Source organism: Bos taurus, chromosome 16, assembly GCF_002263795.3.
Source record: "Bos taurus isolate L1 Dominette 01449 registration number 42190680 breed Hereford chromosome 16, ARS-UCD2.0, whole genome shotgun sequence".
Lineage (NCBI taxonomy): Eukaryota > Metazoa > Chordata > Mammalia > Artiodactyla > Bovidae > Bos > Bos taurus.
Window position 1 is genome coordinate 44,613,941 of NC_037343.1, and position 18,192 is coordinate 44,632,132.

Here is an 18,192-nt window from a genome sequence, read left to right on the forward strand (position 1 = left end):
CATGCTTTGCCTGGTGCTTGGAACATAATAAGCTTTCAGTCAATGGTTTAATCATTGTTCTTATTACACTATATTGTTATTACCTTATCAGTCTCTAAGTTCCTTGGAAGGAACCCTGTATTCTGTGGCTTTATGGTTGGACTACAATTCTTGCATGGGATTGTTATAGTTAAACAGGTCTAGTTGGCTAATTTTTGGCCCAATACCATAATATTATACTTTATAACAATATGGAATTTCAAGACTTTTAAATCTACATTTAAAAAATAAGAAGTGAAAATGATGTCAGTCCCTCTCAGATTTCAAGAACCTCTCTCTTCCCTGCTGAATAGCTCTGCAGGATCCACTGGTATCCTCTTAGAACTATCGTCCATTCCTCCACTACAGAGCTGAACCTTTATTAGAAACAGTGCTTCTGTAAATGTAGATTTTGATGGCAAGCAAAGCCATCTAATGCACTTTACCCTTCATCATTTCCAAACTGATGTGGAATAGTTCCATCTGTATCTAGGAGGTTGAGAGCTATTTATCGAATTTATGATGTTGTAAAATTCAGTTCTCACATTATTAGAGATATGGTGGTATTAACTAGTTTCCCCATTTCATAGCTGAAGGAATTTCAGCAGAAAGGAATTTTCCTGCTTAAAGTTACTCTGAAAGGTAGTGGCAAAGACCCATTTGATTTTAGATGTCTGGGTCACCATCAAATAGTATCTATTAGTCCTATTATTTTTTAAACTGTTGGATGTGGAAATTGCAATCTGTATAGATATTGCAAAGAGAAAATTATCACTTTATTTGAAAGTGATGAGTGAATTATTTTGTGCTATGTTCTATCCCTTAATTATTCTATTATATACAGATCTGAGCTCCTTCAGGAAGAGTGTACGATATAAGGACCACTAAGCATTTCAGTGTATTAACAAACCAACAATAGGTTGATGATTCACCCTGGATTCCTGCCAGGGTCTGTGAAAGAACTCAATAAGCATGATATGCATTTCAAAAACTGCTAATCATAATTAAAAATTCCCCAAACCCCTCAATCCTATAAATTATATTAAATAGAATCTGAACATTTGGCGTGCCCCGCAATTCCCTTATAGCAGTGGAGACCCTGTGATTATCGGTTTTTGGGAAAGTGGGACACAATATTTCTCAAAGAAAAGGTGATACTTGGATTTTTTTTTCCCCTGATTTTAGATTTTTTCAAACTTACGGCAGAGTTGTGTACATTCCTCGCTTTCCGAAATCTGCTCTGTCTGTGTCCCTTCTTTTTTCCTTGATGAGACTTTCTTTTTAGGCTTCCTATTTTTATAATTGTTTTTTTCATATTGGCAGTGCAATCTACCAACCAATTTCTTTTTTCTTTTTCTAAATACTCTTTTGCCAAAGACTTATTCTGAAGACGTTAATGCGCATCAGAATTTCGAGTCTTGGAGCGAATCTTTCGAACCCACTCTGGTCCCCCCAGGGATATAAATCCGCGTTTTAAGTGGCTGAAAAAGCAAACCGTGACCCTGGTAATAACAGGAGCAACTGGACTCCGGCCACCCCGGCCCCTGGGACCTGCCCGCTGCACGCTGCGGCCCGGGACCCGCACAAAGACGCAGCCAGCCGGGAGATCAGCCCACGGCCCGGTCGCTGCCTGGAGCTCGCGCTCGAGCCTGGCCGCCGCGTCGCAGGGGCTCGGCCGCTCCCCTCCTTCCCTTCTGCTCATTTTATTAGAAATTAGAAAAAAAAAAAAAAGAGAGAGGGAGAGACAGAGAGAGAGAGCGCTCAAAGAAGTCCCACCCCCTCTGCCCGCCCTCCGCCTCCCATTGGCGAGGCCTCCTTGCGCGTCACTCCAGGTCGCGCCAATGGCAGGGCGCGATACTGCGAGGTGGGCTGGGCCCGAGCGCGGAGTGGGCGGCGGGTCGGTGCAGCAGCCCCGCAGCGGCTCGGCCACCATCGCCGAGACGCCGCTGCTCCCACAGACGCTCGCGAGCCGCCCCCCGCGCTCCCAGCCTCCTCTTCCTCCCGCACGCCTGAGACGCTCGCCCGGCTCGGGTCTAGCCCCCGCCTCCGCCTCCCCGCTCCTCTCCCCTCGTTTGCCTCCCACATTGTCTCTGCCTCGTTTTCTCTCCTAGTTGAGAGGAAAAAAAAAAAAAAAAAAAAATCACCATCATCCTCCCGGAGCCCCCTCGCCCTCAGAAAAACAAAACCAGACATGAGCCTGGGCTCTCGCTCCTGAAGGACTGGCCAAGCGCAGAGGCTAGGTGGGGCCCGCACGAAAGGTCACGCGAGGGAAGCCCCCGTAGCCCCTGGCTCTGTTCCCGTGGCCGGCCCGCCCTCGGCCCGAGTCCGGCGGCTCCAGCCCCGCGGGCCTGCAGCCCTGTCCCCCCACTTTCCCGGGAGCCGGCCGAACACACCTCCATTGATGGTGTAGCGCATCCGGGGGAGGTGAGTCTCCGAGTGGCCCGCGCGCGGCGTCTGCCCGCAGTTGTGGCCCCTCGTCCTGGGCGCGGGGGTGGGGCGGGCCCGAGGAGTCGGCTTGGAAGCCGGGGTCCCGGGTGGGGGCCGCTCATGGCGGGGCAGGCGGGAATCAAGGGCAGGGGCCGCTCGACCCTGTGCCGGCCAGGTAACTGTCCCTTTCGCCTGCTGACCCCGGCTCTTTCTTTGCTGCTCGGTCTTGCTCTGCTTTGACTTGTCTGAGGTTAAACTCTTTCATGTGACTAAAATCATGGGCTGAACTGGGGGGCGGGGGCGAGGAGGGAGGAAGTCCAGGACCGAAACTGCGAATTTCTTGAATGTTTGCGGATTTGAGGGGTCGTCAGGGGGAGGACTTAAAGTATCATTTTCCCATTAGGGGAAGATTCTTTGTGTTCGAAATCTCTAGTTCTCTGCTCTGTGTGCTGCTTGAATTTTAAAACCAAAATTCACTTGCAGTAGAAAAGATTCTTACTTATCCTGTTTTAGTTTGTCTCTCTGAAGGAGAGTGGCTTTCATGTTTATTAGTAGTAGTAGTAGTGTTTTTTTTTTTTTTTTTAAGGTTTTGGAAAGAAGAAAAAGTAGTTTTACATAGATTGTGCGTGTGTGTCGGGAGGGGGAAAGCGTTGCAGGTTTCCTTTCCTTTGAAACTGGTTGTTTGAGAAGTTGTTGAAAGGAAAACAAAATGATTCATTGTTGAATTGTCATTTTCCTCTGCCTCTTTTCCAAGGTTTGGTTACAATTTTTCTGGATTACAGATTTCAAACATTGATTTAAGCAGAATGTGTCCTTGAGAAACTGGGCGCTTTAAATGTTTCAGTATGTGTTACTATTTTGAGGTACATTTAGAAAGTAGTTTTGTATGAATCTTGAAATAGCTTTCTCCAAAGCAATTTTTTAAACACTAGAAAGATAACTAGTAAAAGGGTAACTCACAGTGAATTGCAAAACAAACATTGTAACACAAGATTAATGCAGCCTATGTTTAAGATTTGAAACAATTTTGATAATTGCTTTCCTTTAAATGGAAAGACCTTTTTGTCTGGTGTGCACTGGTTTCTTTCGGCTCAGTCTGTTGGGGGAGGGGAGAGAGGATGGATCTAGACAGTAATAAAATCATCTTTGAGTAGCTGTTGCCATTCCTGGATCTGGTTGCTGAGTTAATTCCACCGTAAATTATAAACCAGTTTTGATTTCGGTGGCCTGGGCTGGATAGAAAGCTGGCTTCCAGCTCTCCCTGTTGTTGTTGAGGTCGAAGGGAAAAGAGGCAGACACACACACACACACACACAGACACAATACCAGGCAGAGGGCTCATTGTTCTTCCATACACACATTCATTCTCTCTCTCCCATATTTGGGACTAGGTTTGCACAGACAAACACAGCTCTTTTGGGGAGAGGGGAGAGGAGATGGGGGAAGGGTGAGTGCTTTTCTTCTTCAGCTTTCTCTCACCTATCTCCTGTCTGGCCTTTTTTTTTTTTTTAATTGCAACCTTGTAAGAGGGAGAAGAGTATGTCGGAAACTAAAGGACACTCAAAAACATGTTCAGAGATGCCTCTTTCCCACCGTCCTTTCTTTGCTTTGCAGCCCTGGTTTCAACTGCTCTTTCTTTTTTTGTGTCTGTAAAGATAAAATCCCTTATTACATGTCGTGGCCTTACAGTCAGCTTTTGAATTCCTCATTGCCCCTGACTCTGCTGGGGACAGTGATGTGTTCAGTTGACTGTTACTGTAGTGACTGTGACCAGGGTCATCTTTTCTAGGTAGAAGTAGATTGTCTCAGTTAAGATAATAAAAATTGTATTTGAGGTTAATAGTTGGCAAAGTGTGTTATGTTTTGATGTATTCGTGGTCTGAAGGTTTGATACCCAGGTATTCTGGCTAGTGAGCTGTCACTGTGTATTGTTTTGTAAATAGGGGTTATAAGAAAAGATCTGGTTTTCTGCTTCAGGGGCTAATGTAGAGGCTTCTTGGAACACTGGACAGGGAATAGGCTGATAAGAGTTCAGCTGGGTTAACCCAGCTCTGGGCCAAGGATGAAGGTTGGTGTGAATTAGATGGGTGCAGACTAGCACCTTCTACTGGTTAATTGCCTTGAAGGATGCAGAGGCAGAGGATGGGGGAGGGGATTAACGGCTGAGGCCTAATGATTTTCTTTTGAACACAGTTGTAGTGCCTTCCTGCAAATGCTACTTCCCTGAGCCGCTCATACAGATGCCCTCTCACAGGGATGGCTGCAGTGAGACTTTTTCCACTACTGGCTGCCTTGAATTAATTTGCTCTATTATTAGAAGTATTTATGCATTGTGACTTCCAAGGACTCCCTGTCTTTTATGGGAAATACAATTTGTCTTGAAATATTTTTTTTAAAAAGGAGTTGCTTTGTATTCTTGTGTTGGAAGCTCTATGTACACTAACAGTCTTTAAAAAAGTTTTCAGTATCATTAGTAAAAGGTCAATAGACCTACCCTATGGAAAAGAAAAATCCCAGCCCTGGACCCAGAGGTTTTCCTCAGAGATTTAATGAGAGGTGGGTGGGTGGGGATGGAAGGGTAGGAGAGGAGCTCACTGAAATCAGCAGTTTTTCTTATGTAATAGTGTGACATGTCAGTAGTGTTTCCAGCAGTCGTATAAACATAAATAAAATTACATCTGTTAGGTTAACTTATTCTATGGGTTAGAGTAAAAAAGAAAAAATAGAGTCAAGAGAAAATGTGAAATAAGTGTACAGATTAACACAGAAGCCCAAACTCCCGCTCAAAGGCTCTAAGCCAAGGTGTGGTTTCAGAGATAATCTGCTTGATAAATGCCTCACAGAATTTTTATCATTGCACATCCTACCCGTCTCAACTGTCTTAAACAAAATGAACCAGCCGAGAAGTTTGCCGTGGCAAGGGTGACTTGATGTAGGATAAACATCTTCTGTTCCAGACTGGCTGCTCTTAGGAATGTGATTTCTGACTCACTTTGCTTTCAAAGCTTAGAGTGTAATCTCTAAAGGTGTGGATCTTTCACAATGAAATGTCAACAGGTCAACTGTATTATTTATTCAGCAGTGATAGAGTCAGGTAATTTCAATCCAATATGTTCTCTGCCAGTGTTTTGTTGCAAGGTAACTAGAGTTACAGAACCAATTCACAACAAAAATGTAATCAAAATCAAGAAATAAATGCATCAGTTATTTTTTGAACTTTGATTTATTGTTTAGGCCAAAAGTTTTTAAAAAGTGAGACAGTAATCACTGTCAGGTCCTGCAACAATTCTGTGTAATAGTGAACAGAAATGTGCCAGGTGCTGTAAACACACACACACACACAAGAATATGGCTTGTGCCCTTCTAAAAACCAGTATATGTTGAATATTACTATGGATTTAGTAAGCACCCTTTGCTTTTAAAATTGGTTTTGACTCTTTAACATCATGTTCAAATTTCAGTAATCATAAAAAATTAAGTAGCAAAATAAGCTGTATATGCTAAATTCTTTGGGGAATTTTGTGCTCTTTACTAACTCCTCTTGGCAGTTTCTTTTGCAGTTGATTTGAAGGTTAAGATAGCAGAAAATTCAGGTGTTTAAGTGAGTCATTAGTGTAACATAGCTGTGAACTTCATCACACACACACACATACACACCCTAAAACAATGCACTATTGTCTGAGATAATCAGTTTCTGATAATGCTTTTCATCAGCATTATCACAGGGCTTTTCGACAACCAGGAATTCCTCTTGAATCATAGTTAAGTGATCGTTAATTATTAATACCTTGGTAATTATTCCATATTTGTAGCTCTACTTGTCCTCTCTGAGTGTGATTTGGGGAGCTTGTTGGCTTGTGCTTAGTTTCTTGCCTAATAGCGTTTGAGTGTTTTTTAAATAATAAAGAGAAAAAGCTTAAGATTGCTTAAGTCACTTTAACGAACATTTGCCTACAAATAACTCAAATATGCTGAAATACTAAATATATTTACTAGACTGGATTTTGTTTGGAATTGTGATTTGTGTTACTTGTTGGTTTGGCAATAATGTAAGATGTAATATGGGTCTGTATATTAGGTAACTAGGTCAGTAGAACTGCTAATAGCATGTAAGCGGTTTTTGGGTAAGGTGACCTGTTTGTGCCAGTGTAAAATTGTTGTTTCTGTTTGGTAAAATTTGCCAGTGTGTCAGCAGCATACCTCACTGTGGACTGTTTCCTTATATGGTTACATTACAAAATGATATGACCTGTAATTCATAGATCATTTGGTATTTGAGGAATCCTTACTGCTTATTTGTCTTGGGCTTTTGCATCAGAAGTAGAAGCCGTGGGTCATGCTCTGATTTTAAACTAGTTATACATATGATTTACTGTAAGGGTTTAGGACAAGGAACAGGAAATCTTCCAAGTCATTCTCACGTATTAGGCAAAAGTGGAACAGAAATGTGAACCTTGAGAGCCAGGCCTCACAGAAGCACCGCAGGTTCAGATGGGCCTTGTGAATGCTGAACACTGTTAGTAAGAGTGTGGATACTGGCTAGCTTTTGTGACCAGATTACCTCATTGCCTCCTCAGTGGGAAGAGTTTGTTGGCCATATACCCTATTTCAGGGCAATGTGTAGATGTCCAGACTACATAAGGCACCACTCAGGAGGGGCCGGTATTTACACCATGGGCTGGACTAACCTGGAAGAGAGCTTGTGAGCAGACATGGCCATGCAACATCTCTAGACAGCACGGAGAGCCCCTCCTGCAGAAACCCATTGGAGCACACACGCTCGGCAGAGCATGCGTGTGCCTGTTCACTAACAACTACAGTGTCCACCAGCTCCCAGAGGCCTGATTCCTGATGCACTTACTCCTAGGGGTGGGAAGTGGGAGTGGGTGGTGTGGTGGTGGCACTTACTGTGTATGTTGAGTGTGAGCCGGCGGGAGTGTGGGCATGTGTCTGTATGTGTGTGTTCGGAGGAGCTGCTGGGGAGGCTGTGGAAACCTAGCCCCCTGGGAGAACCTGGCTACCCTGGGGAAGTATGTCCTTACTGGAACAGCCTGGCTCCATTCCTCGTGGGATGGGGAGGCTCTGGCCACTGATTTAAAAATGTTTGATGTATGAAAACCTCATTACAGTGAATTTAAACTAGATGCTCCTTGTTAAAGCCAGAGACCGTGTTGCTCCTGCCCATTCCCTTTCCTTCCCCTCTCCCTTCTTTCTGGGTGGGTCACTGAACGTGGCTGACGGGTGTCCTCTGGCTGCTTTGGCAGGGCCACAGCAGAAGGTTGTTCAGATTGAACAGTAATATGCTAGCTTACAGTTTCTGCCAAAGGAAGGCGTTCCTTTTCTGCACAAGGCACTAAACTGCCAGAGCTGACCCACCTGATTCCCTGCTCTTCACTCAGCTGTTTTATCTCTGGTTCCTTTGTGTCTTTGTGTCTCTGCTTCCACCTCCACTAAGGACTCTCTCAATATATTCAGTTTCCCAGGAAAGAAGATTTGATAGGTTGTAAGTTACCGTCACTGTTGGTAGAGGGTTTGGGGCCAGACCACCTCTTCAGCTACCGACCTGCCTTCTGGTTGGCGGAGTGCTCGCCCTTCACCCCAGCTGTTAGGAGCTGAGGGGATGGCAGACATTCTGAACAGTGGCCTGTGCAAAGGGAAGTTTTTTCTTCTGTTTTTTTTTTCCTATCACGTTTTTTCCATCTTCCATTTCCCCTGACATCTGGTGCAGCTGTTGTTGCTTCTGGTAGCTTATCTAACAGTTTATTTTGCTTTAAGAAGCTCTACAGAGTAATAGCTGGTAGTCAGTCACACTCTCTTTTTCAGGTGAGATCATTTCATTGCATTTGTCTTTTTTTTTTTTTTTTAATTTCCTGTTAATCTCCCCATCTACTTAGCTGCCTGCCCAAGTTGGTGTTTCCCCAGCTGTAGTCATGGCATATTAATATGCTGCAAGTATTTTACGTTTTCCGAGGTCACATAGATTATAATGCATATTAGCACTCTGAAGCCTTAAAAAGTAGGACTATTGTATGCAAAAGGTTTTTTCTTTTTTCCCCCCTTCCCTAAAGAATAACTATCATGTTTTAATGAGAACCAATAGTCTGTAGAACAGTTTGAGAAACACATATAAAGCTAATCCTTTGTTAATAGGCAGCTTGTTCTTTTTTCCTTAATAATGAAGAAGTAAGTTCTGGGTGTTACTGTTACAATGCCTTGCTGCTCTGTACTGTTTCTTCAAGCAAGTTTTGCACTCTAGTACTTCCAAGGGGACCACATAACCTCTGTTTCCACCTTACACAGTTGTCATTCTGGAGTTATTTTTGATTGTTGCATCTGTTATCCCTCATTCCATCTTTTAATTGGATCAAATCAATATTTTTCTTTTTTAACTCTGCTTCAGTAACTGAATTCTTATTCAAGATATAATCACTTTATTTTTGGACAACTGCAGTCAGTTGTATAAGCATAAGCACTGGCAAGACTCTTCTAGCAAATAAATAGAAACAGGTACTTAACTATGTAGTTCATTGAGGTAAGCCTTATAGGCACATAAAGATGAAGAGAGCAGCCTTCTAGAAATTTTCTCTATACTGGCCACTGGTGTGTACTTAACTGTTAGAAGTTAAGATAGTGTTTTAGGGCATAGACAACAAGATCCTACTATATAGTATAGGGAACTAACTGTATTCAGTATCCTGTGATAAACCATAATGGAGGGTTTTCCTGATGGTCCAGTGGTTAAGAACATTCCTGCCAATGCAGGGGACATGGGTTTGATCCTTGGTCTGGGAAGATCCAACTAAGCCCATGTGCCACAACTACTGAGCCCCCTCCCTAGAGCCTGTGCTCTGCAGCGAGAGAAGCCACCACAGTGATAAGCCTGCACACCGCAACTAGAGAAAGCTCGTTTATGCAGCAGCAAGGAACAGCACAGCCAAAAAACAAACAAACAAAAGAAACACTTTAAAACCATAATGGAAGAGAATGTGAATAAGAATGTGTGTGTGTGTGTGTGTGTGTGTGTATGTAACTGAATCACTTTGCTGTGCAGCAGAACTTAGCAAAATATTGTAGATCATACCTCAATAAAATAAGTTTAAAAAAGGATAAATGTTTCAGAGACACACAGCCCTATTGGCTTGTATTAGTTATGTGTTGTTGCATAGCAGATTACCTCAAAATTTGGTGATAGCACAGTAAAATTTACCCTCTCACAGTTTTTGTGGTTGGTTGTCTGGAAGTGGCTTAGCAGTTTTGGCCCAGAGGTGTCTCCTGAGGTGGCAGCTGGCGCCGCTGTATCTGACGGCTTGACTGGGGCTGGAGGCTCTGCGTCCAGGTGGCTTACACACTCGGCTATAGGCAGAAAGGCCTGCAGGGAGCCTCAGTTGCTTGCCGCAGGGACCTTTCCATATGGTGGGTGACTGCATTGTGAGGCATTTGGCTTCCCCCAGAAAGAGGGGAGGGAAGTAGGAGCAAGGAAGTAAAAGGTTTTTTATGACCTACTCTCAGAAGTCACAGGGCTTCCCAGATGGCACTAGTGGTAAAGAACCTCCTTGCCATGGGTGTGCAAGTGTTCCCCATCCTGATCCTCCCTCACACATGTACACCCATGGCTGATTCATGTGAATGTATGACAAAAACCACCACAATATTGTAAAGAAATTAGCCTCCAATAAAATAAAAATAAAATAAAATAAAATAGGGCAACATATGGTGATCAATAAAACAAATAAGCATTAAAAAAAAAAAAAAAAAAAAGAACTTCCTTGCCAACGCAGGAGATGCAGTAGACTTGGGTTCAGTCCCTGGGTGGGGAAGATCCTCTGGAGGAGGACATGGCAACCCACTCCAGTATTTTTACTTGGGAGAATTCCATGGACTGAGGAGCCTGGTGGGCTACAGTCCATGGGACCGCAAAGAGTCAGACACGACTGAAGCGACTTAGTACACAGCAAACAGAAGTCACACACTGTCACTTCCATCATATTCTGTTAGTTAGAATCAAGTCACTGAATCTAGCCTGCTGGCAAAGAGAAGGGAATTAAATTAAGTTCAGTTCTTGAAGGGAGGAGTATCAAAGAATTTGTAGATTTTAAAACTACCACAGGGGTTCAAAGGAGAGAGAGGTAGAAGATTAAAAAAAATCTTTCCCCTTTGATTAGTTATCTTCAAGTAGTGCTTTACTTAAACTAGCAGGTAGTTGCTGGTTCTAAGAGTGATGTCACCATAACCTCACATTATGCATCTTCTTCCTCTGTCTTTGCTGAGATATTATTGATTTCCTACCTTTCTGTTGTTCTTACATCACATTTTATCTATTTCAGTTAAAACTGTGCTTTGGACACACTGCCTTAAGTTACTTTGGTTTGGCTGCTGGGATTTCCTACCAGTGAAGTACCTTCAGTTCTCTAGCCTTGCCACTCCCGTTATCACTCCATGGTGTGTACTGTTGGCATTTATAGCCTATTGTTAATCATATTCCTGCTATTAGATTGTAAACCCCTGGAAGGCAGAAGGCTTTCCTTTGACTACGCCAGTGTGTATACTCTGGATGTATTGCATGTGTTCTGTAATACATATTTCATTGTGTTTTAAGACGGCATCAGTAGTAAGATGCACTGTATTTTATGTACCTCTAAGAAAGAAAATAACGCTGGCAATTAAACTGCGTAAGACCTGTCCCAGTTCTACTGATACACAAATGTAAAACATTGTGCACCTTAGAATTATTGAAATTTGGTCATCTGTTCAGGCCATCATTCTTTTCATAACTGTGTATTCCTTGGGAAGCATTTCTGAACTCAGATTTGGAGTACATTATTTCCTCCCATTGGAATGGTGTTAGAGGTGGTGTTCCTGCCTAAAGATTTAGAGTGAAAAACTTAGCTATGACCAACAGTACATTAAAAACATGATACCAAGGCTTCCCTGGTGGCTCAGTGGTAAAGAATACACCCGCTAGTGCAGGAGACATAGGTTTGATCCCTGGTCCAGGAATAGCCCACATGCCCTGGGCCACAGCTGTTGAACCTGTGCTTTAGAGCCTGGGAACTGCCACTACTGAAGCCCACTGGTCTAGAGCTGGTGCTCTGCAACAGGAGAAGCCACCACAATGAAAAGCTTATGCGGCACAACTAGAGAGAGCAGCCCCTGCTTGCCGCAACTCTAGCAAAGCCTGCACAGCAGTGAAGACCCAGCACTGCCAAAAATTAAATAAATAATTAAAGCAAACAAACAAAACTGATGTTACCATAAACCTGTAGTCATTGTAGTTCTAGTTCCCATAGAGTAGGTAGAACTATTATATATTTTGATTTATAATGTACTATATATATGTGTGTGTAGTACAAATACATCACTTTACTTCATCATCAATTTGGATTAAATTGTCAACTTAACTTAAATATTGGTGTTCCTCATGATTCTGTCCATTAACTCCTCCCTCAGCGCTGTCTTCCAGAGTGTCCTCATTCTACCTCATGCTTCCAACCTGCAGTTTTATAAATGCAGCCCTGAACTTTTTTCTGAGATCCAGACCCATGTTGCACTCTGTCTCCTTGGATGTTTTTTGGGCACTGAGCCTCAAAATTTACCAATCTGTATTTGTCCATCCTTGTACTGTTGCAACAAAGTAGTTAAGAACTCTAGACTCTGACTGTAGGCAAGTTGCTTACCTTTCTGTGGCTCAATTTCCTTATCTGTGATGTGGGGGTAATAAGTACTCATGTTTATTTTGAAGATCAATGTAATTAATACATACAAAGTGCTTGCAATGCCTCTGGTAAATAGTAGTAAAGTGTTAGTTGCTCAGTCATGTCCAACTCTTTGTGAGCCCATGAACTGTAGCCCTCCAGGCTCCTCTATCCATGGAGTTCTCCAGGCAAGAATACTGGAGTGAGTAGCCATTCCCTTCTCCAGGGGATCTTCCCAACCCAGGGATCGAACCTGGGTTTCCCACATTGCAGGCAGATTCTTTACTGTCTGAGCCACCAGGGAAACCTCCTAGTAAATAATAAGTGATCTGTAAATATTAGCCTATTTAAAAAAAAATTGTTACTGTCATCATTGTCATCCATAGGTCTAGTTTTTGGCTGTGTTCCCTTTTGTCATCCACAGCGCTCAACAGCAAGGAGATAGGTAGGAGTAATGGGTTCAGATGAGCTCTAAGTTAGCAACTGTTAAGTTTTTACTATTCCTTGAATATAGGAGATGCTACAGAACAGGACATGATTAAATACAAAGTGAATAACAGACCATAGAGTAACGGTGAGGTTTGGTGTGTTAATGAGTAAACAGATGTCATAGCTTAGCTGTCCTTTCTAGTGATGTTCCTAAAGGAACTTTATTTAAGTAGAACAATGGCAAGTGGGAGATTCAGCATATTATTTTTTTATTAATTGGGCTTTTGGTCAAAATACCAGTAGAGAGCTATTCTGGTAAACTGGGATGTGTATTGCTAAAACTTAAAGCCTAGGCAAGGGGTCTCCCTTCCTCCTAAATCTGCCCTGCTTTTTCCTATGGCTGTGAAAACCCAAACATTAGTCTTTTAGGACTTGTAGGAGAGAAATAAGCAAGAGCAAGATCGCCATCCCTGGTGATATATGTGTGTGACCTTTAATCTGCAGTTAATATTCAGACTCATAAACAAGGCCGATCAGTGTTTTGAACTGTGACCCAGTCAGATTGGCATTTTGTGGGCCCAGCTTCAGCTCTCTGGCGAGCTTGGCCTGCGGTTGTCTGTCTAGCAGCCCTACATTCTGACTTTTCTTAGGTCAGCCCCTGGGTCCTGGGGAAAGGTGCAAAGTAGTTTTCAAATTTAAGGGTAAGATTACTCTTTGAGATGAAACTAAGGAGAAATGTTGTGTGATAAATAAGATTTGCCATTTGGAAAAGTGGCCCACCAATAACGATAGCTACTGTGGCATTTCAGTAATGTGCTGATTTTAATTTTGATAACACGAATGTAATCTCTGAGGAACATGATTATATATGATTATGTTAGCAGAGCAGAACTGAAGCCTGATCGTATTGTAGTCAGTCTGAGATGACTATGAAGATAGGGGAGGATGATTAACTTGGACGCTAGAGAGGAGGCACCTGGGACGTTGTCTGCGATGTTGCAAGCTCAGGTACATTGTTCAGGTAAACTCCAGGAGGGCAGAGGCCACAGGGCACGTCAGCTTTGGTCCCTTCAGAGTTCAGTGTTCAGTGAGGAACGCAGTGGGCTTTCATTGTTCACTTGTTGAATGACTGAATGAATACTTTTATTGGGTAGTAGTATCGATGTTCATGATAAAGGAGATTTGGCTTAATCTTAGGATCCCAATGTATATTCAGGAAGCTGATTTTTGGATAAATTCTCCTCCTGCCCCCGCAACCCCCCGCCACCCTGTGCTGGGTCTTTGTTACTGTGTGAGGGCTTTCTCTAGTTGTGATGAGTGGGGGCTACTCTATTGTGGTGGCTTATCTTGTTGTTAAGCACGGGCTCCAGAGCATGGCCTAAGTAGTTGGGTGCATGGGCTTAGTTGCTCTGCAGCATGTGGAATCTTCCCAAATCATGGATCAAACCCGTGTCCCCCTGTATTGGCAGGTGGATTCTCAACTACTGGACCCCCAGGGAAGTCTGATTTTTGACTGTTGTTGTTCAGTTGCAAACTTGTGTCTGACTCCTTATGACCCCAAGAACTGTAGCATGCCAAACTTTCCTGTCGTTCACCGTCTCCTGGAGTTTGCTCATATTCATGTTCATTGAGTCAGTGACGCCATCCAACCATCTCATCCTCTTTCGCCCCCTTCTCCTCTTGGCCTCAATATTTCCCAGCATCAGAGTCTTTTCCAGTGAGTTGGCTTTTTGCATCAGGTGGCCAAAGCAAAGTTTTGGATAAATTCTTCATAGTGACAATTTTATATCTCTTACATAGCATAGAAAAATATTTTAAAGGTTCATAGTTATTTGAATCATAAATGAGTTTTTATTTCAATCCTAGTAAGTTTAAAATATGCATTAGAAATTGTTTAATAGATAGTACTTAGTAAATAGATATAGTATCCTTTCTTCTTAGTTTTGCCTTGTATTAAGTAGGATTTGGCAAAACAGTGAGTGACAGGAACCCAAAACAACTGCTTGAACAAGGTGGAAGTTTCCTTTCTTTGCTATAAATCATGGATAGCCCTGAGCCACTGCGGGGCTTTCATGTTCATTAGGGGACCCAGCTTTCTCCTTGTAGGCAAAGATGGCCTCTGTAGTTCCTGTCATCAGTTTTGTATTCTCACCAGCAGGAAGGACATGAGGGGGCAAGAACTGAGCTCATTCCCATCCTGTGAAGATACCTCCCAGAAGTCACACACATCAATTCTGCCTTGTCCCTCTAATTATAACCAAATCACAGTGCACAGCTAGCTGCAGTGTGTGCTGGAAAATTTAGTCTTTGCTGGAGATGGTCGTGTGCCTAGTCAACAATCTGAGATTCTGTTACTTTGGAAGACAAGTATTGCAGGACAGCTGTCAATCTGTACCGTAAATCCCAAGGGATAATGTAGTAGTAACACATTTGGTAATTCAGTCTTTAATATTGTTTAGAAGAATATCATACTACTGTAATAAGTTCGGTATAGAAATTTCCCTAAAATGTTTTTTTGATCTAATGATGACTTCAGATTTTTATTGCCAGGTTAGTTTTTTAACAAGACGAACAGATGTTTGATTTGAACATTCTGATCTTAGTAGCATAATCTGCCCTGTATGTTTCCAAGTTTTCATGGGATCCATTATAGTAGAAATAATTACTGAAATTTCCTAAGTTTCTATACACTAAACGGGATTAAAGACCTCTTAGAAACAGTTAATTCTTATTTATAAATTAGAAAACTGTGTAGACATCGTATTGCTATTAATATGATATTGAGAAATGCTTTTATAAACACTTTAGTAATATTCCTATCTAGCTTTATAAAACATCCATGTTTTTCTTTAGTATTTTAGCTGTATTGGCTTAGCACCTTTTTCTTAGCTTAGTGGAAATTTTGGAGTCTATGGAATCCTTAAGCAGTTTTTACACCAAGAAAAAAATTATAGTAACTTGGTTTATAGTTATGCTTGAAACAATCTATAAGCTTCTTGATAATTTTAGTTTTGCAACTCATAGGACACAATTTATCTTTCCATCTGTTAGTGTATTTTATTTGCTCCAGCATAGAAGTACACAGTGTGGCGTTATAAATTGTCATAGTGATTATTTCTGTCAACTTAGACCCAAAGTTATGAATGTGTTATAAAGTTATAGTGTCCAGGAACTTCTTAAACCCTTGAAGTGTTAAGAAATTGATCATACTGATTACTTTTTAAGGAGACATAGAAGGGCACTGGGGAGGAGGTTGGAGAGACAGGGAGCCTTACCTTTTCATACTCCTGCAGTTTGTCATGGGCTTCCCTGGTGGCTCAGATGGTAAAGAGTCTGCCTGCAATGTGGGAGACTTCGGTTCTGATCCCTGGGTTGGGAAGATCTCCTGGAGGAGGGCATGGCAACCCACTCCAGTATTCTCGGTCTTCCCTGGTGGCTCAGATGGTAAAGAATCCGCCTGCAATGTGGGAGACCTGGGTTCAATCCCTAGGCCAGGCAGATCCCCTGGAGGAGGGCATGGCAACCCACGCCAGTATTCTTGCCTGGAGAATCTCCATGGACAGAGGAGCCTGGCGGGCTATAGTCCATGAGGTCACCGTCGGACACAATTGAGTGACTAAGCACAGCACACAGCACCGTTTGTCATGTGTAAATATTATATAAATACAGAAGAAAAATCTGTGCTTTTTTAGATTCTTGCCATGCTCTTTTTATTAGATGCTTTAGTAACACATGAGTTTAATTTATGTATGAGGTGGGGCATACACAATGACCTAGACACCGATTGTGTGCCTTTGAAGAATTTTCTCGCCAAAGAGAATAAGACATGGAGTGCTCCGTAGAGGAGAGTGCCTTAAGAGATGATGGTCCTGTGGTTTAAGAAAGAGCATTAGCTCTGGCTGGAGGCCTTAGGGAAGATTTGGTGTAGGAGGCGGTGTTTAACCTGTGTTTTGAAGGATTGGCAGGATTTGGACATGTGATAAGTAGCTAAGAGGATTTCAGGCAGGAAATTGCATGGAGCAAAGGCACAGAGGCTGGAAAACATGGGGAATGGTGAGTACTTTTGCTGCTCTATGAGGAAGATTATTAAGTTGTATTTCAATTTCCTTTTTTAAAAAACAATCTTAAAAATGTTCTGTAATAGTTGCAGGCAGACGCTGTTCTTTCACCTCAGGTGGTTTATGTTTGAAGCTGTTGCTGGTAGCAGTTCAAATTTGGAGAGGAATGCTTCGGGCTGATTTCTCTAAGGAAGAACAGACTGGTCTGGCTGGAACTGCAAAGCACTGGAAAGACAGGTTGGGGTCACAACATGGGGAGATTAACACCAGGGTGAGACTATTTGAGAGCCTGATGCATTCAAATTAAATACAAGTTGTAATTGTAAAATTAATATATACTCATTTTAATCGATTTATACAGTTCAGAGCAATGCCCACTTTCCCAATACTCTTCCACAATTAATAAGCACTTGTGTACATGCTAAGCATACTATCGTGAATATTGCTTTTTACTTAATATTCCAAGCACACATTTTTCAAGTCAGTTGTAATTATAATTCAGGCCTTTTTTAAAAATAAAATTTGCATAGTGGGGCATTGTATGGATGCATGCTTTAAATTTCCTGTTGATGGACACTTAAATTGGTTCTGACTTAAAAAAAATCCTTGTGCCTGTGCAATTGTGTAGGTGTATCTGTAGGGTAAATTCTTAGCAGTGGAATTGCTGCAGCAGTAGTTGTGTGCATTTTTAATTTTCAAAACTGTTAATGAATTGACCTCCAGGATGTGCCAGTGTACATAGAGTTTTAGGGTTCAGATTTACCCGTCTTATCACCAGCCCTGGACATTTGAAAGTTCTTGATCTTTGCTAACCTGATAGGTGAAAAATGTACAGTATTTTAACTTCTGTTAAAATAACTTTTGACTATGAGTGAAGTTAATGATCATTTTATGCATTATAATTTTAAAATACATGTTTTGTTGTGTCTTAGTAATAGAGCTGGGTGGTTTATATTAAATGGAACACTTCTTTCCAAGTACCATTTATTTATTTTAAAAATAGCTTTATTGAGACAATTCACATACTATAAAATTTGTCCTTTTAAAGTATACATATAAAAAAAAAAAGTATACATATGTGAGTTTTAATCATTTAAAATCGAGTGCCAGCCATTGCTGTATTATTTGTAGTAAATAACCATCATGCTGAACTTGAGGTCCTCTCTTTGTTTCCAAGTTCATCAGTATATTAGGCCCCAAATAGGAAGTGGGGAATGCAACTTCTCTTGTTATTTTTCCAGTCTGTAGGTCTCTCTCACCTGAGAGTGCATTCGGGCTGGCTAGGTTCTGAGATGGAATTATGCGTGACAACTGCTTTGGAATCTCAGTGCTTTGGTACTGGATGGGGAGCAATTTCTTTTAAATAACTTGTAGTTGAAACTGATCTCCAACTGGTAAAGGCAACGCAAACTTGTTGACTTATCCCGACATATAAAAAATATGAAATCTGGAGTGAAAAAGCTTCTGAGGTAAAAAGATTTAAAAGATATGGTGAGTGTAAGATAGTAAGACAGTTTTTTTCTTTTTTATAGGGGTGATTCAACTGCTTTGTAGTTACTATGTTCATT

General features: G+C 41.9%; 1 protein-coding gene across 3 annotated transcripts in view; it reads left to right on the forward strand.

Annotated features, from left to right (window-relative positions):
- Positions 1 to 1,974: 1,974 nt before the first annotated feature.
- The window catches only part of RERE (arginine-glutamic acid dipeptide repeats), a 415,037-nt gene continuing 398,819 nt past the window's right edge, over positions 1,975 to 18,192 (forward strand). Inside the window, exon 1 of one of the 3 annotated variants that reach the window (XM_059875727.1) lies at positions 1,975 to 18,115. The gene's annotated coding sequence lies outside the window, so the exon portion shown is untranslated. The remainder of the gene's footprint in view (positions 18,116 to 18,192) is intronic. The other 2 variants (XM_059875728.1, XM_002694049.6) reach the window with 2 other exon arrangements.